At 47.5% G+C, this 19,293-nt stretch overlaps 15 non-coding genes across 15 annotated transcripts; all 15 read right to left on the bottom strand.

Annotated features, from left to right (window-relative positions):
- Positions 1 to 1,717: 1,717 nt before the first annotated feature.
- TRNAP-UGG (transfer RNA proline (anticodon UGG)) lies at positions 1,718 to 1,789 on the bottom strand. The gene has a single exon. It is a non-coding gene; the product is annotated as a tRNA-Pro (tRNA).
- Positions 1,790 to 3,107: 1,318 nt separating this feature from the next.
- TRNAV-CAC (transfer RNA valine (anticodon CAC)) lies at positions 3,108 to 3,180 on the bottom strand. Its single transcript has one exon. It is a non-coding gene; the product is annotated as a tRNA-Val (tRNA).
- Positions 3,181 to 3,599: 419 nt separating this feature from the next.
- On the bottom strand, positions 3,600 to 3,671 carry TRNAP-UGG (transfer RNA proline (anticodon UGG)). The gene has a single exon. It is a non-coding gene; the product is annotated as a tRNA-Pro (tRNA).
- A 1,311-nt stretch (positions 3,672 to 4,982) lies between these two features.
- On the bottom strand, positions 4,983 to 5,055 carry TRNAV-CAC (transfer RNA valine (anticodon CAC)). Its single transcript has one exon. It is a non-coding gene; the product is annotated as a tRNA-Val (tRNA).
- A 420-nt stretch (positions 5,056 to 5,475) lies between these two features.
- Positions 5,476 to 5,547, bottom strand: TRNAP-UGG (transfer RNA proline (anticodon UGG)). The gene has a single exon. It is a non-coding gene; the product is annotated as a tRNA-Pro (tRNA).
- A 1,325-nt stretch (positions 5,548 to 6,872) lies between these two features.
- On the bottom strand, positions 6,873 to 6,945 carry TRNAV-CAC (transfer RNA valine (anticodon CAC)). The gene has a single exon. It is a non-coding gene; the product is annotated as a tRNA-Val (tRNA).
- Positions 6,946 to 9,222: 2,277 nt separating this feature from the next.
- TRNAP-UGG (transfer RNA proline (anticodon UGG)) lies at positions 9,223 to 9,294 on the bottom strand. The gene has a single exon. It is a non-coding gene; the product is annotated as a tRNA-Pro (tRNA).
- A 1,314-nt stretch (positions 9,295 to 10,608) lies between these two features.
- On the bottom strand, positions 10,609 to 10,681 carry TRNAV-CAC (transfer RNA valine (anticodon CAC)). The gene has a single exon. It is a non-coding gene; the product is annotated as a tRNA-Val (tRNA).
- A 419-nt stretch (positions 10,682 to 11,100) lies between these two features.
- TRNAP-UGG (transfer RNA proline (anticodon UGG)) lies at positions 11,101 to 11,172 on the bottom strand. The gene has a single exon. It is a non-coding gene; the product is annotated as a tRNA-Pro (tRNA).
- A 1,311-nt stretch (positions 11,173 to 12,483) lies between these two features.
- Positions 12,484 to 12,556, bottom strand: TRNAV-CAC (transfer RNA valine (anticodon CAC)). The gene has a single exon. It is a non-coding gene; the product is annotated as a tRNA-Val (tRNA).
- Positions 12,557 to 12,976: 420 nt separating this feature from the next.
- Positions 12,977 to 13,048, bottom strand: TRNAP-UGG (transfer RNA proline (anticodon UGG)). Its single transcript has one exon. It is a non-coding gene; the product is annotated as a tRNA-Pro (tRNA).
- A 1,325-nt stretch (positions 13,049 to 14,373) lies between these two features.
- On the bottom strand, positions 14,374 to 14,446 carry TRNAV-CAC (transfer RNA valine (anticodon CAC)). The gene has a single exon. It is a non-coding gene; the product is annotated as a tRNA-Val (tRNA).
- A 2,273-nt stretch (positions 14,447 to 16,719) lies between these two features.
- On the bottom strand, positions 16,720 to 16,791 carry TRNAP-UGG (transfer RNA proline (anticodon UGG)). The gene has a single exon. It is a non-coding gene; the product is annotated as a tRNA-Pro (tRNA).
- Positions 16,792 to 18,105: 1,314 nt separating this feature from the next.
- Positions 18,106 to 18,178, bottom strand: TRNAV-CAC (transfer RNA valine (anticodon CAC)). The gene has a single exon. It is a non-coding gene; the product is annotated as a tRNA-Val (tRNA).
- Positions 18,179 to 18,597: 419 nt separating this feature from the next.
- TRNAP-UGG (transfer RNA proline (anticodon UGG)) lies at positions 18,598 to 18,669 on the bottom strand. Its single transcript has one exon. It is a non-coding gene; the product is annotated as a tRNA-Pro (tRNA).
- Positions 18,670 to 19,293: the final 624 nt, after the last annotated feature.

The following is a 19,293-nucleotide window of genomic DNA, read 5'->3' as shown; positions in this document are numbered from 1 at the left end:
GTTGCTGCCGCTGAAAGCCTTGTCGGTGTATGAGCCAAATGAATGCCCCAGTCGGCACGCTCTGACTGTCTTCACAGGTCTCCTCCTCATCCCGAAGGTTGGTGGCCCATTGACATCAGGGTGGAAGGTGCTTGCGATACACTGTTCCTTCCTTCCTTCCTTCCTTTATTCCTCTTATGCTGTTTATGTAATAAGAGGGGACGATACACAGAAGAGAGAAAGTGGCCCAACACACTAGACTAGCAGTCTTCTGATCAATCTGCAGCTGGCAAGGTGGGGGAGAGCCTTTATTTTGCACCTGCTGGGATCTGCATTGGCAGAAGCTCTGAGGGCTGGGCCTTTCCTTTTGCCTGTAAAAACAAAAAGCAGCCCTCCTCCCTCCAGCCCTGAGAGCATGGGCGTGACACTGGAAAAAGCAGCATCTCCCCTTTGGTAAAGATGACCATTGCACAGCTGCTCACTCAGAGCTCGATCGTGCTCGATCAGGCGAGATATATTTAGGTCACCAGCAAAGTCTGTTCTCTTTTCTTGCGTAGGGTGAGCATTCACAGAGCCCAGCTTCGTTGACAAGAGTGCAAAAGGTGTATACTAAAAGCTTTCTGCTTTACTTGAGCGCCATGGCCGTTATTATATTTTGGCTGCTCCAAGCAATCTCTGTCCAGCCGATGCAAATTTCCAGCTCAAATTTTCCCAGCACTCAAAAAGTCCCTCCTCCCGCCAGCTCTGCTTTCAGGAAGTTCAGCAGAAGCAGTCCAACTTCTGTTCCCACTTCAGAGGAAAAGCTTTCTCGGGCCAGAGAAAGCCAGGGAATCACTGTACCGGCAAGTGCATTTCTTACAACTGGTAATCCCTCAGAACACAGAAATGAAGAAGCTGTATATGAAAATGTATTATTTCTTTGGTACACTAACCTATGTAACTAATATGGACCATTTCAGAGGACGGAGCGGACCCAACTGTGATCCCAGAGACCCAAATACCCAGCAGTGGGGAAAATAAATCCTCTCTGTGCTCTGCAACATTACATACACAAAATGCAAGCGCGTGCATTTTTTTATTGGCCCCATATACAGAATACATGTGAGGATGCTTGCCTTCCCAGTGTATTTCTCAAGCTCTTGAGAGCATATGCTATTTCCATGGGAACGCAAATAAGTTCATACTTTACATTTGTGTGTGACAAAAGGGGAAAAAAACTATTTTGTGTAAAATGCCAGCAGAGAGTGTTTCTGCCCGGTCTCGAACAGGGGACCTTTCGCGTGTGAGGCGAACGTGATAACCACTACACTACAGAAACAGCTGCTTGCTCACCTTTGTAGGGACTGGGAGAACAGGTGCAAAGGGCAGTGCAAGTGGACCTGCTTAAAGACTAATCAAATGCCTTGCGCCTGAAGCTCACACAATCCAGCCTAAAACATACGTCCTATCAAGCATGCGCACATATACAAGTATGCCAGCTGAGGGCCTATGCAGCGTACAGAGGGAAGGACATATTTCCACTTTGAGATCGGACGGCCAAAACTCACAAGCAAATCAAGGAATGTTACTGAGAGCTAACAGAGAACACAAAGTGCTTGTCGCAAGGACATGGCACGCAAAGAGGTTCAGGAAGTGAATTGTTCATCGACTACTGCTTACCGAGAAAACCAGAGAGTCTGTCCAATGAAAATAACATTGAAAAAACAAAAAAAAGGAGCTCAAGTTAACCACCTTGATTGGGCTCGTCCGGGATTTGAACCCGGGACCTCTCGCACCCAAAGCGAGAATCATACCCCTAGACCAACGAGCCACGGTCCTTTGAGCATTTGACGGAATTGTCCTCAGCGTTTGCACCCCCCTTAGGATTCGAGGCCAAGAATGCCTATTCCTGAAGTTTGTTCCTGCCGCTGAAAGCCTTGTCGGTGTATGAGCCAAATGAATGCCCCAGTCGGCACGCTCTGACTGTCTTCACAGGTCTCCTCCTCATCCCGAAGGTTGGTGGCCCATTGACATCAGGGTGGAAGGTGCTTGCGATACACTGTTCCTTCCTTCCTTCCTTCCTTCCTTCCTTTATTCCTCTTATGCTGTTTATGTAATAAGAGGGGACGATACACAGAAGAGAGAAAGTGGCCCAACACACTAGACTAGCAGTCTTCTGATCAATCTGCAGCTGGCAAGGTGGGGGAGAGCCTTTATTTTGCACCTGCTGGGATCTGCATTGGCAGAAGCTCTGAGGGCTGGGCCTTTCCTTTTGCCTGTAAAAACAAAAAGCAGCCCTCCTCCCTCCAGCCCTGAGAGCATGGGCGTGACACTGGAAAAAGCAGCATCTCCCCTTTGGTAAAGATGACCATTGCACAGCTGCTCACTCAGAGCTCGATCGTGCTCGATCAGCGAGATATATTTAGGTCACCAGCAAAGTCTGTTCTCTTTTCTTGCGTAGGGTGAGCATTCACAGAGCCCAGCTTCGTTGACAAGAGTGCAAAAGGTGTATACTAAAAGCTTTCTGCTTTACTTGAGCGCCATGGCCGTTATTATATTTTGGCTGCTCCAAGCAATCTCTGTCCAGCCGATGCAAATTTCCAGCTCAAATTTTCCCAGCACTCAAAAAGTCCCTCCTCCCGCCAGCTCTGCTTTCAGGAAGTTCAGCAGAAGCAGTCCAACTTCTGTTCCCACTTCAGAGGAAAAGCTTTCTCGGGCCAGAGAAAGCCAGGGAATCACTGTACCGGCAAGTGCATTTCTTACAACTGGTAATCCCTCAGAACACAGAAATGAAGAAGCTGTATATGAAAATGTATTATTTCTTTGGTACACTAACCTATGTAACTAATATGGACCATTTCAGAGGACGGAGCGGACCCAACTGTGATCCCAGAGACCCAAATACCCAGCAGTAGGGAAAATAAATCCTCTCTGTGCTCTGCAACATTACATACACAAAATGCAAGCGCGTGCATTTTTTTATTGGCCCCATATACAGAATACATGTGAGGATGCTTGCCTTCCCAGTGTATTTCTCAAGCTCTTGAGAGCATATGCTATTTCCATGAGAACGCAAATAAGTTCATACTTTACATTTGTGTGTGACAAAAGGGGAAAAAAACTATTTTGTGTAAAATGCCAGCAGAGAGTGTTTCTGCCCGGTCTCAAACCGGGGACCTTTCGCGTGTGAGGCGAACGTGATAACCACTACACTACAGAAACAGCTGCTTGCTCACCTTTGTAGGGACTGGGAGAACAGGTGCAAAGGGCAGTGCAAGTGGACCTGCTTAAAGACTAATCAAATGCCTTGCGCCTGAAGCTCACACAATCCAGCCTAAAACATACGTCCTATCAAGCATGCGCACATATACAAGTATGCCAGCTGAGGGCCTATGCAGCGTACAGAGGGAAGGACATATTTCCACTTTGAGATCGGACGGCCAAAACTCACAAGCAAATCAAGGAATGTTACTGAGAGCTAACAGAGAACACAAAGTGCTTGTCGCAAGGACATGGCACGCAAAGAGGTTCAGGAAGTGAATTGTTCATCGACTACTGCTTACCGAGAAAACCAGAGAGTCTGTCCAATGAAAATAACATTGAAAAAACAAAAAAAGGAGCTCAAGTTAACCACCTTGATTGGGCTCGTCCGGGATTTGAACCCGGGACCTCTCGCACCCAAAGCGAGAATCATACCCCTAGACCAACGAGCCACGGTCCTTTGAGCATTTGACGGAATTGTCCTCAGCGTTTGCACCCCCCTTAGGATTCGAGGCCAAGAATGCCTATTCCTGAAGTTTGTTCCTGCCGCTGAAAGCCTTGTCGGTGTATGAGCCAAATGAATGCCCCAGTCGGCACGCTCTGACTGTCTTCACAGGTCTCCTCCTCATCCCGAAGGTTGGTGGCCCATTGACATCAGGGTGGAAGGTGCTTGCGATACACTGTTCCTTCCTTCCTTCCTTCCTTTATTCCTCTTATGCTGTTTATGTAATAAGAGGGGACGATACACAGAAGAGAGAAAGTGGCCCAACACACTAGACTAGCAGTCTTCTGATCAATCTGCAGCTGGCAAGGTGGGGGAGAGCCTTTATTTTGCACCTGCTGGGATCTGCATTGGCAGAAGCTCTGAGGGCTGGGCCTTTCCTTTTGCCTGTAAAAACAAAAAGCAGCCCTCCTCCCTCCAGCCCTGAGAGCATGGGCGTGACACTGGAAAAAGCAGCATCTCCCCTTTGGTAAAGATGACCATTGCACAGCTGCTCACTCAGAGCTCGATCGTGCTCGATCAGGCGAGATATATTTAGGTCACCAGCAAAGTCTGTTCTCTTTTCTTGCGTAGGGTGAGCATTCACAGAGCCCAGCTTCGTTGACAAGAGTGCAAAAGGTGTATACTAAAAGCTTTCTGCTTTACTTGAGCGCCATGGCCGTTATTATATTTTGGCTGCTCCAAGCAATCTCTGTCCAGCCGATGCAAATTTCCAGCTCAAATTTTCCCAGCACTCAAAAAGTCCCTCCTCCCGCCAGCTCTGCTTTCAGGAAGTTCAGCAGAAGCAGTCCAACTTCTGTTCCCACTTCAGAGGAAAAGCTTTCTCGGGCCAGAGAAAGCCAGGGAATCACTGTACCGGCAAGTGCATTTCTTACAACTGGTAATCCCTCAGAACACAGAAATGAAGAAGCTGTATATGAAAATGTATTATTTCTTTGGTACACTAACCTATGTAACTAATATGGACCATTTCAGAGGACGGAGCGGACCCAACTGTGATCCCAGAGACCCAAATACCCAGCAGTAGGGAAAATAAATCCTCTCTGTGCTCTGCAACATTACATACACAAAATGCAAGCGCGTGCATTTTTTTATTGGCCCCATATACAGAATACATGTGAGGATGCTTGCCTTCCCAGTGTATTTCTCAAGCTCTTGAGAGCATATGCTATTTCCATGGGAACGCAAATAAGTTCATACTTTACATTTGTGTGTGACAAAAGGGGAAAAAAACTATTTTGTGTAAAATGCCAGCAGAGAGTGTTTCTGCCCGGTCTCGAACCGGGGACCTTTCGCGTGTGAGGCGAACGTGATAACCACTACACTACAGAAACAGCTGCTTGCTCACCTTTGTAGGGACTGGGAGAACAGGTGCAAAGGGCAGTGCAAGTGGACCTGCTTAAAGACTAAGCAAATGCCTTGCGCCTGAAGCTCACACAATCCAGCCTAAAACATACGTCCTATCAAGCATGCGCACATATACAAGTATGCCAGCTGAGGGCCTATGCAGCGTACAGAGGGAAGGACATATTTCCACTTTGAGATCGGACGGCCAAAACTCACAAGCAAATCAAGGAATGTTACTGAGAGCTAACAGAGAACACAAAGTGCTTGTCGCAAGGACATGGCACGCAAAGAGGTTCAGGAAGTGAATTGTTCATCGACTACTGCTTACCGAGAAAACCAGAGAGTCTGTCCAATGAAAATAACATTGAAAAAACAAAAAAAAGGAGCTCAAGTTAACCACCTTGATTGGGCTCGTCCGGGATTTGAACCCGGGACCTCTCGCACCCAAAGCGAGAATCATACCCCTAGACCAACGAGCCACGGTCCTTTGAGCATTTGACGGAATTGTCCTCAGCGTTTGCACCCCCCTTAGGATTCGAGGCCAAGAATGCCTATTCCTGAAGTTTGTTCCTGCCGCTGAAAGCCTTGTCGGTGTATGAGCCAAATGAATGCCCCAGTCGGCACGCTCTGACTGTCTTCACAGGTCTCCTCCTCATCCCGAAGGTTGGTGGCCCATTGACATCAGGGTGGAAGGTGCTTGCGATACACTGTTCCTTCCTTCCTTCCTTCCTTCCTTTATTCCTCTTATGCTGTTTATGTAATAAGAGGGGACGATACACAGAAGAGAGAAAGTGGCCCAACACACTAGACTAGCAGTCTTCTGATCAATCTGCAGCTGGCAAGGTGGGGGAGAGCCTTTATTTTGCACCTGCTGGGATCTGCATTGGCAGAAGCTCTGAGGGCTGGGCCTTTCCTTTTGCCTGTAAAAACAAAAAGCAGCCCTCCTCCCTCCAGCCCTGAGAGCATGGGCGTGACACTGGAAAAAGCAGCATCTCCCCTTTGGTAAAGATGACCATTGCACAGCTGCTCACTCAGAGCTCGATCGTGCTCGATCAGGCTCGATCAGGCGAGATATATTTAGGTCACCAGCAAAGTCTGTTCTCTTTTCTTGCGTAGGGTGAGCATTCACAGAGCCCAGCTTCGTTGACAAGAGTGCAAAAGGTGTATACTAAAAGCTTTCTGCTTTACTTGAGCGCCATGGCCGTTATTATATTTTGGCTGCTCCAAGCAATCTCTGTCCAGCCGATGCAAATTTCCAGCTCAAATTTTCCCAGCACTCAAAAAGTCCCTCCTCCCGCCAGCTCTGCTTTCAGGAAGTTCAGCAGAAGCAGTCCAACTTCTGTTCCCACTTCAGAGGAAAAGCTTTCTCGGGCCAGAGAAAGCCAGGGAATCACTGTACCGGCAAGTGCATTTCTTACAACTGGTAATCCCTCAGAACACAGAAATGAAGAAGCTGTATATGAAAATGTATTATTTCTTTGGTACACTAACCTATGTAACTAATATGGACCATTTCAGAGGACGGAGCGGACCCAACTGTGATCCCAGAGACTCAAATACCCAGCAGTAGGGAAAATAAATCCTCTCTGTGCTCTGCAACATTACATACACAAAATGCAAGCGCGTGCATTTTTTTATTGGCCCCATATACAGAATACATGTGAGGATGCTTGCCTTCCCAGTGTATTTCTCAAGCTCTTGAGAGCATATGCTATTTCCATGGGAACGCAAATAAGTTCATACTTTACATTTGTGTGTGACAAAAGGGGAAAAAAACTATTTTGTGTAAAATGCCAGCAGAGAGTGTTTCTGCCCGGTCTCGAACCGGGGACCTTTCGCGTGTGAGGCGAACGTGATAACCACTACACTACAGAAACAGCTGCTTACTCACCTTTGTAGGGACTGGGAGAACAGGTGCAAAGGGCAGTGCAAGTGGACCTGCTTAAAGACTAATCAAATGCCTTGCGCCTGAAGCTCACACAATCCAGCCTAAAACATACGTCCTATCAAGCATGCACACATATACAAGTATGCCAGCTGAGGGCCTATGCAGCGTACAGAGGGAAGGACATATTTCCACTTTGAGATCGGACGGCCAAAACTCACAAGCAAATCAAGGAATGTTACTGAGAGCTAACAGAGAACACAAAGTGCTTGTCGCAAGGACATGGCACGCAAAGAGGTTCAGGAAGTGAATTGTTCATCGACTACTGCTTACCGAGAAAACCAGAGAGTCTGTCCAATGAAAATAACATTGAAAAAACAAAAAATAGGAGCTCAAGTTAACCACCTTGATTGGGACCTCTCGCACCCAAAGCGAGAATCATACCCCTAGACCAACGAGCCACGGTCCTTTGAGCATTTGACGGAATTGTCCTCAGCGTTTGCACCCCCCTTAGGATTCGAGGCCAAGAATGCCTATTCCTGAAGTTTGTTCCTGCCGCTGAAAGCCTTGTCGGTGTATGAGCCAAATGAATGCCCCAGTCGGCACGCTCTGACTGTCTTCACAGGTCTCCTCCTCATCCCGAAGGTTGGTGGCCCATTGACATCAGGGTGGAAGGTGCTTGCGATACACTGTTCCTTCCTTCCTTCCTTCCTTCCTTTATTCCTCTTATGCTGTTTATGTAATAAGAGGGGACGATACACAGAAGAGAGAAAGTGGCCCAACACACTAGACTAGCAGTCTTCTGATCAATCTGCAGCTGGCAAGGTGGGGGAGAGCCTTTATTTTGCACCTGCTGGGATCTGCATTGGCAGAAGCTCTGAGGGCTGGGCCTTTCCTTTTGCCTGTAAAAACAAAAAGCAGCCCTCCTCCCTCCAGCCCTGAGAGCATGGGCGTGACACTGGAAAAAGCAGCATCTCCCCTTTGGTAAAGATGACCATTGCACAGCTGCTCACTCAGAGCTCGATCGTGCTCGATCAGGCGAGATATATTTAGGTCACCAGCAAAGTCTGTTCTCTTTTCTTGCGTAGGGTGAGCATTCACAGAGCCCAGCTTCGTTGACAAGAGTGCAAAAGGTGTATACTAAAAGCTTTCTGCTTTACTTGAGCGCCATGGCCGTTATTATATTTTGGCTGCTCCAAGCAATCTCTGTCCAGCCGATGCAAATTTCCAGCTCAAATTTTCCCAGCACTCAAAAAGTCCCTCCTCCCGCCAGCTCTGCTTTCAGGAAGTTCAGCAGAAGCAGTCCAACTTCTGTTCCCACTTCAGAGGAAAAGCTTTCTCGGGCCAGAGAAAGCCAGGGAATCACTGTACCGGCAAGTGCATTTCTTACAACTGGTAATCCCTCAGAACACAGAAATGAAGAAGCTGTATATGAAAATGTATTATTTCTTTGGTACACTAACCTATGTAACTAATATGGACCATTTCAGAGGACGGAGCGGACCCAACTGTGATCCCAGAGACCCAAATACCCAGCAGTAGGGAAAATAAATCCTCTCTGTGCTCTGCAACATTACATACACAAAATGCAAGCGCGTGCATTTTTTTATTGGCCCCAAATACAGAATACATGTGAGGATGCTTGCCTTCCCAGTGTATTTCTCAAGCTCTTGAGAGCATATGCTATTTCCATGGGAACGCAAATAAGTTCATACTTTACATTTGTGTGTGACAAAAGGGGAAAAAAACTATTTTGTGTAAAATGCCAGCAGAGAGTGTTTCTGCCCGGTCTCGAACAGGGGACCTTTCGCGTGTGAGGCGAACGTGATAACCACTACACTACAGAAACAGCTGCTTGCTCACCTTTGTAGGGACTGGGAGAACAGGTGCAAAGGGCAGTGCAAGTGGACCTGCTTAAAGACTAATCAAATGCCTTGCGCCTGAAGCTCACACAATCCAGCCTAAAACATACGTCCTATCAAGCATGCGCACATATACAAGTATGCCAGCTGAGGGCCTATGCAGCGTACAGAGGGAAGGACATATTTCCACTTTGAGATCGGACGGCCAAAACTCACAAGCAAATCAAGGAATGTTACTGAGAGCTAACAGAGAACACAAAGTGCTTGTCGCAAGGACATGGCACGCAAAGAGGTTCAGGAAGTGAATTGTTCATCGACTACTGCTTACCGAGAAAACCAGAGAGTCTGTCCAATGAAAATAACATTGAAAAAACAAAAAAAAGGAGCTCAAGTTAACCACCTTGATTGGGCTCGTCCGGGATTTGAACCCGGGACCTCTCGCACCCAAAGCGAGAATCATACCCCTAGACCAACGAGCCACGGTCCTTTGAGCATTTGACGGAATTGTCCTCAGCGTTTGCACCCCCCTTAGGATTCGAGGCCAAGAATGCCTATTCCTGAAGTTTGTTCCTGCCGCTGAAAGCCTTGTCGGTGTATGAGCCAAATGAATGCCCCAGTCGGCACGCTCTGACTGTCTTCACAGGTCTCCTCCTCATCCCGAAGGTTGGTGGCCCATTGACATCAGGGTGGAAGGTGCTTGCGATACACTGTTCCTTCCTTCCTTCCTTCCTTCCTTTATTCCTCTTATGCTGTTTATGTAATAAGAGGGGACGATACACAGAAGAGAGAAAGTGGCCCAACACACTAGACTAGCAGTCTTCTGATCAATCTGCAGCTGGCAAGGTGGGGGAGAGCCTTTATTTTGCACCTGCTGGGATCTGCATTGGCAGAAGCTCTGAGGGCTGGGCCTTTCCTTTTGCCTGTAAAAACAAAAAGCAGCCCTCCTCCCTCCAGCCCTGAGAGCATGGGCGTGACACTGGAAAAAGCAGCATCTCCCCTTTGGTAAAGATGACCATTGCACAGCTGCTCACTCAGAGCTCGATCGTGCTCGATCAGCGAGATATATTTAGGTCACCAGCAAAGTCTGTTCTCTTTTCTTGCGTAGGGTGAGCATTCACAGAGCCCAGCTTCGTTGACAAGAGTGCAAAAGGTGTATACTAAAAGCTTTCTGCTTTACTTGAGCGCCATGGCCGTTATTATATTTTGGCTGCTCCAAGCAATCTCTGTCCAGCCGATGCAAATTTCCAGCTCAAATTTTCCCAGCACTCAAAAAGTCCCTCCTCCCGCCAGCTCTGCTTTCAGGAAGTTCAGCAGAAGCAGTCCAACTTCTGTTCCCACTTCAGAGGAAAAGCTTTCTCGGGCCAGAGAAAGCCAGGGAATCACTGTACCGGCAAGTGCATTTCTTACAACTGGTAATCCCTCAGAACACAGAAATGAAGAAGCTGTATATGAAAATGTATTATTTCTTTGGTACACTAACCTATGTAACTAATATGGACCATTTCAGAGGACGGAGCGGACCCAACTGTGATCCCAGAGACCCAAATACCCAGCAGTAGGGAAAATAAATCCTCTCTGTGCTCTGCAACATTACATACACAAAATGCAAGCGCGTGCATTTTTTTATTGGCCCCATATACAGAATACATGTGAGGATGCTTGCCTTCCCAGTGTATTTCTCAAGCTCTTGAGAGCATATGCTATTTCCATGAGAACGCAAATAAGTTCATACTTTACATTTGTGTGTGACAAAAGGGGAAAAAAACTATTTTGTGTAAAATGCCAGCAGAGAGTGTTTCTGCCCGGTCTCGAACCGGGGACCTTTCGCGTGTGAGGCGAACGTGATAACCACTACACTACAGAAACAGCTGCTTGCTCACCTTTGTAGGGACTGGGAGAACAGGTGCAAAGGGCAGTGCAAGTGGACCTGCTTAAAGACTAATCAAATGCCTTGCGCCTGAAGCTCACACAATCCAGCCTAAAACATACGTCCTATCAAGCATGCGCACATATACAAGTATGCCAGCTGAGGGCCTATGCAGCGTACAGAGGGAAGGACATATTTCCACTTTGAGATCGGACGGCCAAAACTCACAAGCAAATCAAGGAATGTTACTGAGAGCTAACAGAGAACACAAAGTGCTTGTCGCAAGGACATGGCACGCAAAGAGGTTCAGGAAGTGAATTGTTCATCGACTACTGCTTACCGAGAAAACCAGAGAGTCTGTCCAATGAAAATAACATTGAAAAAACAAAAAAAGGAGCTCAAGTTAACCACCTTGATTGGGCTCGTCCGGGATTTGAACCCGGGACCTCTCGCACCCAAAGCGAGAATCATACCCCTAGACCAACGAGCCACGGTCCTTTGAGCATTTGACGGAATTGTCCTCAGCGTTTGCACCCCCCTTAGGATTCGAGGCCAAGAATGCCTATTCCTGAAGTTTGTTCCTGCCGCTGAAAGCCTTGTCGGTGTATGAGCCAAATGAATGCCCCAGTCGGCACGCTCTGACTGTCTTCACAGGTCTCCTCCTCATCCCGAAGGTTGGTGGCCCATTGACATCAGGGTGGAAGGTGCTTGCGATACACTGTTCCTTCCTTCCTTCCTTCCTTTATTCCTCTTATGCTGTTTATGTAATAAGAGGGGACGATACACAGAAGAGAGAAAGTGGCCCAACACACTAGACTAGCAGTCTTCTGATCAATCTGCAGCTGGCAAGGTGGGGGAGAGCCTTTATTTTGCACCTGCTGGGATCTGCATTGGCAGAAGCTCTGAGGGCTGGGCCTTTCCTTTTGCCTGTAAAAACAAAAAGCAGCCCTCCTCCCTCCAGCCCTGAGAGCATGGGCGTGACACTGGAAAAAGCAGCATCTCCCCTTTGGTAAAGATGACCATTGCACAGCTGCTCACTCAGAGCTCGATCGTGCTCGATCAGGCGAGATATATTTAGGTCACCAGCAAAGTCTGTTCTCTTTTCTTGCGTAGGGTGAGCATTCACAGAGCCCAGCTTCGTTGACAAGAGTGCAAAAGGTGTATACTAAAAGCTTTCTGCTTTACTTGAGCGCCATGGCCGTTATTATATTTTGGCTGCTCCAAGCAATCTCTGTCCAGCCGATGCAAATTTCCAGCTCAAATTTTCCCAGCACTCAAAAAGTCCCTCCTCCCGCCAGCTCTGCTTTCAGGAAGTTCAGCAGAAGCAGTCCAACTTCTGTTCCCACTTCAGAGGAAAAGCTTTCTCGGGCCAGAGAAAGCCAGGGAATCACTGTACCGGCAAGTGCATTTCTTACAACTGGTAATCCCTCAGAACACAGAAATGAAGAAGCTGTATATGAAAATGTATTATTTCTTTGGTACACTAACCTATGTAACTAATATGGACCATTTCAGAGGACGGAGCGGACCCAACTGTGATCCCAGAGACCCAAATACCCAGCAGTAGGGAAAATAAATCCTCTCTGTGCTCTGCAACATTACATACACAAAATGCAAGCGCGTGCATTTTTTTATTGGCCCCATATACAGAATACATGTGAGGATGCTTGCCTTCCCAGTGTATTTCTCAAGCTCTTGAGAGCATATGCTATTTCCATGGGAACGCAAATAAGTTCATACTTTACATTTGTGTGTGACAAAAGGGGAAAAAAACTATTTTGTGTAAAATGCCAGCAGAGAGTGTTTCTGCCCGGTCTCGAACCGGGGACCTTTCGCGTGTGAGGCGAACGTGATAACCACTACACTACAGAAACAGCTGCTTGCTCACCTTTGTAGGGACTGGGAGAACAGGTGCAAAGGGCAGTGCAAGTGGACCTGCTTAAAGACTAATCAAATGCCTTGCGCCTGAAGCTCACACAATCCAGCCTAAAACATACGTCCTATCAAGCATGCGCACATATACAAGTATGCCAGCTGAGGGCCTATGCAGCGTACAGAGGGAAGGACATATTTCCACTTTGAGATCGGACGGCCAAAACTCACAAGCAAATCAAGGAATGTTACTGAGAGCTAACAGAGAACACAAAGTGCTTGTCGCAAGGACATGGCACGCAAAGAGGTTCAGGAAGTGAATTGTTCATCGACTACTGCTTACCGAGAAAACCAGAGAGTCTGTCCAATGAAAATAACATTGAAAAAACAAAAAAAAGGAGCTCAAGTTAACCACCTTGATTGGGCTCGTCCGGGATTTGAACCCGGGACCTCTCGCACCCAAAGCGAGAATCATACCCCTAGACCAACGAGCCACGGTCCTTTGAGCATTTGACGGAATTGTCCTCAGCGTTTGCACCCCCCTTAGGATTCGAGGCCAAGAATGCCTATTCCTGAAGTTTGTTCCTGCCGCTGAAAGCCTTGTCGGTGTATGAGCCAAATGAATGCCCCAGTCGGCACGCTCTGACTGTCTTCACAGGTCTCCTCCTCATCCCGAAGGTTGGTGGCCCATTGACATCAGGGTGGAAGGTGCTTGCGATACACTGTTCCTTCCTTCCTTCCTTCCTTCCTTTATTCCTCTTATGCTGTTTATGTAATAAGAGGGGACGATACACAGAAGAGAGAAAGTGGCCCAACACACTAGACTAGCAGTCTTCTGATCAATCTGCAGCTGGCAAGGTGGGGGAGAGCCTTTATTTTGCACCTGCTGGGATCTGCATTGGCAGAAGCTCTGAGGGCTGGGCCTTTCCTTTTGCCTGTAAAAACAAAAAGCAGCCCTCCTCCCTCCAGCCCTGAGAGCATGGGCGTGACACTGGAAAAAGCAGCATCTCCCCTTTGGTAAAGATGACCATTGCACAGCTGCTCACTCAGAGCTCGATCGTGCTCGATCAGGCTCGATCAGGCGAGATATATTTAGGTCACCAGCAAAGTCTGTTCTCTTTTCTTGCGTAGGGTGAGCATTCACAGAGCCCAGCTTCGTTGACAAGAGTGCAAAAGGTGTATACTAAAAGCTTTCTGCTTTACTTGAGCGCCATGGCCGTTATTATATTTTGGCTGCTCCAAGCAATCTCTGTCCAGCCGATGCAAATTTCCAGCTCAAATTTTCCCAGCACTCAAAAAGTCCCTCCTCCCGCCAGCTCTGCTTTCAGGAAGTTCAGCAGAAGCAGTCCAACTTCTGTTCCCACTTCAGAGGAAAAGCTTTCTCGGGCCAGAGAAAGCCAGGGAATCACTGTACCGGCAAGTGCATTTCTTACAACTGGTAATCCCTCAGAACACAGAAATGAAGAAGCTGTATATGAAAATGTATTATTTCTTTGGTACACTAACCTATGTAACTAATATGGACCATTTCAGAGGACGGAGCGGACCCAACTGTGATCCCAGAGACTCAAATACCCAGCAGTAGGGAAAATAAATCCTCTCTGTGCTCTGCAACATTACATACACAAAATGCAAGCGCGTGCATTTTTTTATTGGCCCCATATACAGAATACATGTGAGGATGCTTGCCTTCCCAGTGTATTTCTCAAGCTCTTGAGAGCATATGCTATTTCCATGGGAACGCAAATAAGTTCATACTTTACATTTGTTTGTGACAAAAGGGGAAAAAAACTATTTTGTGTAAAATGCCAGCAGAGAGTGTTTCTGCCCGGTCTCGAACCGGGGACCTTTCGCGTGTGAGGCGAACGTGATAACCACTACACTACAGAAACAGCTGCTTACTCACCTTTGTAGGGACTGGGAGAACAGGTGCAAAGGGCAGTGCAAGTGGACCTGCTTAAAGACTAATCAAATGCCTTGCGCCTGAAGCTCACACAATCCAGCCTAAAACATACGTCCTATCAAGCATGCGCACATATACAAGTATGCCAGCTGAGGGCCTATGCAGCGTACAGAGGGAAGGACATATTTCCACTTTGAGATCGGACGGCCAAAACTCACAAGCAAATCAAGGAATGTTACTGAGAGCTAACAGAGAACACAAAGTGCTTGTCGCAAGGACATGGCACGCAAAGAGGTTCAGGAAGTGAATTGTTCATCGACTACTGCTTACCGAGAAAACCAGAGAGTCTGTCCAATGAAAATAACATTGAAAAAACAAAAAATAGGAGCTCAAGTTAACCACCTTGATTGGGACCTCTCGCACCCAAAGCGAGAATCATACCCCTAGACCAACGAGCCACGGTCCTTTGAGCATTTGACGGAATTGTCCTCAGCGTTTGCACCCCCCTTAGGATTCGAGGCCAAGAATGCCTATTCCTGAAGTTTGTTCCTGCCGCTGAAAGCCTTGTCGGTGTATGAGCCAAATGAATGCCCCAGTCGGCACGCTCTGACTGTCTTCACAGGTCTCCTCCTCATCCCGAAGGTTGGTGGCCCATTGACATCAGGGTGGAAGGTGCTTGCGATACACTGTTCCTTCCTTCCTTCCTTCCTTTATTCCTCTTATGCTGTTTATGTAATAAGAGGGGACGATACACAGAAGAGAGAAAGTGGCCCAACACACTAGACTAGCAGTCTTCTGATCAATCTGCAGCTGGCAAGGTGGGGGAGAGCCTTTATTTTGCACCTGCTGGGATCTGCATTGGCAGAAGCTCTGAGGGCTGGGCCTTTCCTTTTGCCTGTAAAAACAAAAAGCAGCCCTCCTCCCTCCAGCCCTGAGAGCATGGGCGTGACACTGGAAAAAGCAGCATCTCCCCTTTGGTAAAGATGACCATTGCACAGCTGCTCACTCAGAGCTCGATCGTGCTCGATCAGGCGAGATATATTTAGGTCACCAGCAAAGTCTGTTCTCTTTTCTTGCGTAGGGTGAGCATTCACAGAGCCCAGCTTCGTTGACAAGAGTGCAAAAGGTGTATACTAAAAGCTTTCTGCTTTACTTGAGCGCCATGGCCGTTATTATATTTTGGCTGCTCCAAGCAATCTCTGTCCAGCCGATGCAAATTTCCAGCTCAAATTTTCCCAGCACTCAAAAAGTCCCTCCTCCCGCCAGCTCTGCTTTCAGGAAGTTCAGCAGAAGCAGTCCAACTTCTGTTCCCACTTCAGAGGAAAAGCTTTCTCGGGCCAGAGAAAGCCAGGGAATCACTGTACCGGCAAGTGCATTTCTTACAACTGGTAATCCCTCAGAACACAGAAATGAAGAAGCTGTATATGAAAATGTATTATTTCTTTGGTACACTAACCTATGTAACTAATATGGACCATTTCAGAGGACGGAGCGGACCCAACTGTGATCCCAGAGACCCAAATACCCAGCAGTAGGGAAAATAAATCCTCTCTGTGCTCTGCAACATTACATACACAAAATGCAAGCGCGTGCATTTTTTTATTGGCCCCATATACAGAATACATGTGAGGATGCTTGCCTTCCCAGTGTATTTCTCAAGCTCTTGAGAGCATATGCTATTTCCATGGGAACGCAAATAAGTTCATACTTTACATTTGTGTGTGACAAAAGGGGAAAAAAACTATTTTGTGTAAAATGCCAGCAGAGAGTGTTTCTGCCCGGTCTCGAACAGGGGACCTTTCGCGTGTGAGGCGAACGTGATAACCACTACACTACAGAAACAGCTGCTTGCTCACCTTTGTAGGGACTGGGAGAACAGGTGCAAAGGGCAGTGCAAGTGGACCTGCTTAAAGACTAATCAAATGCCTTGCGCCTGAAGCTCACACAATCCAGCCTAAAACATACGTCCTATCAAGCATGCGCACATATACAAGTATGCCAGCTGAGGGCCTATGCAGCGTACAGAGGGAAGGACATATTTCCACTTTGAGATCGGACGGCCAAAACTCACAAGCAAATCAAGGAATGTTACTGAGAGCTAACAGAGAACACAAAGTGCTTGTCGCAAGGACATGGCACGCAAAGAGGTTCAGGAAGTGAATTGTTCATCGACTACTGCTTACCGAGAAAACCAGAGAGTCTGTCCAATGAAAATAACATTGAAAAAACAAAAAAAAGGAGCTCAAGTTAACCACCTTGATTGGGCTCGTCCGGGATTTGAACCCGGGACCTCTCGCACCCAAAGCGAGAATCATACCCCTAGACCAACGAGCCACGGTCCTTTGAGCATTTGACGGAATTGTCCTCAGCGTTTGCACCCCCCTTAGGATTCGAGGCCAAGAATGCCTATTCCTGAAGTTTGTTCCTGCCGCTGAAAGCCTTGTCGGTGTATGAGCCAAATGAATGCCCCAGTCGGCACGCTCTGACTGTCTTCACAGGTCTCCTCCTCATCCCGAAGGTTGGTGGCCCATTGACATCAGGGTGGAAGGTGCTTGCGATACACTGTTCCTTCCTTCCTTCCTTCCTTCCTTTATTCCTCTTATGCTGTTTATGTAATAAGAGGGGACGATACACAGAAGAGAGAAAGTGGCCCAACACACTAGACTAGCAGTCTTCTGATCAATCTGCAGCTGGCAAGGTGGGGGAGAGCCTTTATTTTGCACCTGCTGGGATCTGCATTGGCAGAAGCTCTGAGGGCTGGGCCTTTCCTTTTGCCTGTAAAAACAAAAAGCAGCCCTCCTCCCTCCAGCCCTGAGAGCATGGGCGTGACACTGGAAAAAGCAGCATCTCCCCTTTGGTAAAGATGACCATTGCACAGCTGCTCACTCAGAGCTCGATCGTGCTCGATCAGCGAGATATATTTAGGTCACCAGCAAAGTCTGTTCTCTTTTCTTGCGTAGGGTGAGCATTCACAGAGCCCAGCTTCGTTGACAAGAGTGCAAAAGGTGTATACTAAAAGCTTTCTGCTTTACTTGAGCGCCATGGCCGTTATTATATTTTGGCTGCTCCAAGCAATCTCTGTCCAGCCGATGCAAATTTCCAGCTCAAATTTTCCCAGCACTCAAAAAGTCCCTCCTCCCGCCAGCTCTGCTTTCAGGAAGTTCAGCAGAAGCAGTCCAACTTCTGTTCCCACTTCAGAGGAAAAGCTTTCTCGGGCCAGAGAAAGCCAGGGAATCACTGTACCGGCAAGTGCATTTCTTACAACTGGTAATCCCTCAGAACACAGAAATGAAGAAGCTGTATATGAAAATGTATTATTTCTTTGGTACACTAACCTATGTAACTAATATGGACCATTTCAGAGGACGGAGCGGACCCAACTGTGATCCCAGAGACCCAAATACCCAGCAGTAGGGAAAATAAATCCTCTCTGTGCTCTGCAACATTACATACACAAAATGCAAGCGCGTGCATTTTTTTATTGGCCCCATATACAGAATACATGTGAGGATGCTTGCCTTCCCAGTGTATTTCTCAAGCTCTTGAGAGCATATGCTATTTCCATGAGAACGCAAATAAGTTCATACTTTACATTTGTGTGTGACAAAAGGGGAAAAAAACTATTTTGTGTAAAATGCCAGCAGAGAGTGTTTCTGCCCGGTCTCGAACCGGGGACCTTTCGCGTGTGAGGCGAACGTGATAACCACTACACTACAGAAACAGCTGCTTGCTCACCTTTGTAGGGACTGGGAGAACAGGTGCAAAGGGCAGTGCAAGTGGACCTGCTTAAAGACTAATCAAATGCCTTGCGCCTGAAGCTCACACAATCCAGCCTAAAACATACGTCCTATCAAGCATGCGCACATATACAAGTATGCCAGCTGAGGGCCTATGCAGCGTACAGAGGGAAGGACATATTTCCACTTTGAGATCGGACGGCCAAAACTCACAAGCAAATCAAGGAATGTTACTGAGAGCTAACAGAGAACACAAAGTGCTTGTCGCAAGGACATGGCACGCAAAGAGGTTCAGGAAGTGAATTGTTCATCGACTACTGCTTACCGAGAAAACCAGAGAGTCTGTCCAATGAAAATAACATTGAAAAAACAAAAAAAGGAGCTCAAGTTAACCACCTTGATTGGGCTCGTCCGGGATTTGAACCCGGGACCTCTCGCACCCAAAGCGAGAATCATACCCCTAGACCAACGAGCCACGGTCCTTTGAGCATTTGACGGAATTGTCCTCAGCGTTTGCACCCCCCTTAGGATTCGAGGCCAAGAATGCCTATTCCTGAAGTTTGTTCCTGCCGCTGAAAGCCTTGTCGGTGTATGAGCCAAATGAATGCCCCAGTCGGCACGCTCTGACTGTCTTCACAGGTCTCCTCCTCATCCCGAAGGTTGGTGGCCCATTGACATCAGGGTGGAAGGTGCTTGCGATACACTGTTCCTTCCTTCCTTCCTTCCTTTATTCCTCTTATGCTGTTTATGTAATAAGAGGGGACGATACACAGAAGAGAGAAAGTGGCCCAACACACTAGACTAGCAGTCTTCTGATCAATCTGCAGCTGGCAAGGTGGGGGAGAGCCTTTATTTTGCACCTGCTGGGATCTGCATTGGCAGAAGCTCTGAGGGCTGGGCCTTTCCTTTTGCCTGTAAAAACAAAAAGCAGCCCTCCTCCCTCCAGCCCTGAGAGCATGGGCGTGACACTGGAAAAAGCAGCATCTCCCCTTTGGTAAAGATGACCATTGCACAGCTGCTCACTCAGAGCTCGATCGTGCTCGATCAGGCGAGATATATTTAGGTCACCAGCAAAGTCTGTTCTCTTTTCTTGCGTAGG

This window comes from Ambystoma mexicanum, chromosome 2q (genome assembly GCF_040938575.1).
Source record: "Ambystoma mexicanum isolate Mex_15411 chromosome 2q, UKY_AmexF1_1, whole genome shotgun sequence".
Lineage (NCBI taxonomy): Eukaryota > Metazoa > Chordata > Amphibia > Caudata > Ambystomatidae > Ambystoma > Ambystoma mexicanum.
This window is presented reverse-complemented; position numbering and strand designations above follow the sequence as displayed.